The following is a 2,328-nucleotide window of genomic DNA, read 5'->3' on the forward strand; positions in this document are numbered from 1 at the left end:
GGGGGGGGGGGGGTTTACAGATTTTCCCCGATGCTCAGATAAAGGAGAAGAGACAGAGCGAGAGGAGGAGACAGGTGTAGCAGTGGAGGGAATGCAGCATATGAGCTGCAGGAGATACAGCGGCTATCTGCCTGCGTGTGTGAGCGCATCAATAGTTAATGAAGACATTATCTGTGGACACTGCGCCCGTGTATCTAAACAAGCATTATCCTTCAACCCTTCAACATCCTGCATGGTTGGTTAAAGCCAAGTATACTAATTAACCCCGCTCCACCACTGGATATGAGCCTCAACTTTGCCTGATTGAATCTTCCTGCTTTTTCAATGGGTATCTGTAATTGCTAGTCATGTTGGAGGGACGATTTAAGTGTATACATTATGTTCCTGTCGGCGCTGCGCACTTTGCTTGATGCCGTGGTAACACTTTCAATTTATTTCACACCCTCTGCACATAACACAAAATCAATAACTCACGGCTATGTGTGTTTTCATTGAGTCAGCCTGTAGTTCTGCCTGAACAATTATAATTTAACTAAATTAATATTGAGCTGACATCTGGTATCTGTGTGTGTGTGTGTGTGCAGTATTTTTCATGTAAAGAGAAAAGCGAGGAGAATAAGAGGCAGAGCTGTGAGGAGCAGGAACATAATAAGTTGCTCTACACCTGCTCTGTAGCTTATATTCTATACTAACTCAATACCAGCGACACACACACTCACACATTCACACACACACTCCTCCCTCCCCTTCCACGTCTCTGTCTGTCCCATCATGACTCATCTGCCTTGTCTCTCCTCCTCTCCTCCACTTAACCACGATGATGACATGTGCAACTTCCTCAATGGAGCGCCTCAGCTGACGGCGCCTCACCTCCAAACTGTCAGGGGAAACTGATGGCCCGGACCCGCAGCACCTGCTTTTAGAAACAGGTCCCGTATCCCGGCAGATAGAAGACAACACGGAGTGGGGTGGAATTTGAGATTCGAGTGGGAATGCCCCGTCGTCTGGTTGTTATAGATTTTCTGTGGTGGCTCTTTCTGCTTCTCCTCCTCAGCTGCCACCTGCTCGCCTGCACTGCTGCTAAAAAACAGGAAGGAGAATAAAAATCAGGGCCTACGACTACATTTAAGACTGAAAATTAAATAAATTGTTGGATATATTAAACAACTACATGAAATCCACCAATAACAGTACGCTGGTGAAGCATTACTTCACCTTAATTCTACATAAATGAGGGATGGTAGCGCGGCTGCCTGGCGCTGGAGCTGAGGGAAAAGATGCTGAATTGAGGAATGGCTTAGAAGTCTGTGCAAAAAAAGTCAACCAAAACTCACAATGAACACACTAAGACTCCACTTGTATTCAGCATATGACAATACTCAGGTCATGTAAACAGCCGGCTTGTTCTCACTCCCAACTTGTCGAAATCAGCTTCTTTGTCAGTGATGTCGGCATCAGACTCTGACAAACAGAGACACCTTTTGTGGCGGTATGATACGCACCGGGTGGTGGCTATTTCTGACACAGCGGGCAACAACCCAACTCATCACATACCGATGCTTTGTCAGTGGATCTCGGCATCAGACGCTGACAAACAGAGACACCTGGAATAGCCTTCTGCTCTCAATCAAATGCTCCGCCTCCATCCACACTTTCAAGACAAATCTTAAAACGCACATGTTTTCAAAAGCCTTTGGTTGTTTGTATGTTACTGTCATTACTGGTGTTGTTCTGTTTTATATTTGTGTACATTTTATATTGCTACATATTTGTGTGTCATTCTTTTATTTTGTGCAGCACTCTGGTCCACTTTTTAAATGTGCTATATAAATAAACTTGAAACTTGAATTTCTGACGCAGCAACAACTCATCTCACACCGCTGCTTTGTCAGTGGGTCTCGGCAGTGCACAGAGGCACCCTTTGCAGCGGTAAGATACGTACCAGGCAGCGACAGTTTGTGATGCTACCTGCGACTATCATAGTGTGAAGAGTGAGAGTGGATGGGTCAAACAAACACAGGACTTTCACCTGGGAGCCCACTGCTGGTCTCCCTGTGGGAAACCAAAAGTCAATGGAGTTAGTGAGCTAGTATGTGTAGCATGCTACGCTAGTGACATATGTCTCATGACGTGAAATTACATTCAGCCCCGTTTCCACCGAGCAGTACGGTTCAGTTCAGCTTTTTCTGTTCCCACTGTAAAAAGTTGGTACCAACAGAAGCGTTCCCTAGCGTCCCCATGTTTGGTCCCCCCTCTGTTGGGGTACCTAGCACACAGATCTGGTACTAAAAGGTGGAGCTGTGAACACTGCAGTCTGATTGGTCAGTA

This window comes from Epinephelus moara, chromosome 18 (assembly GCF_006386435.1).
Source record: "Epinephelus moara isolate mb chromosome 18, YSFRI_EMoa_1.0, whole genome shotgun sequence".
Lineage (NCBI taxonomy): Eukaryota > Metazoa > Chordata > Actinopteri > Perciformes > Serranidae > Epinephelus > Epinephelus moara.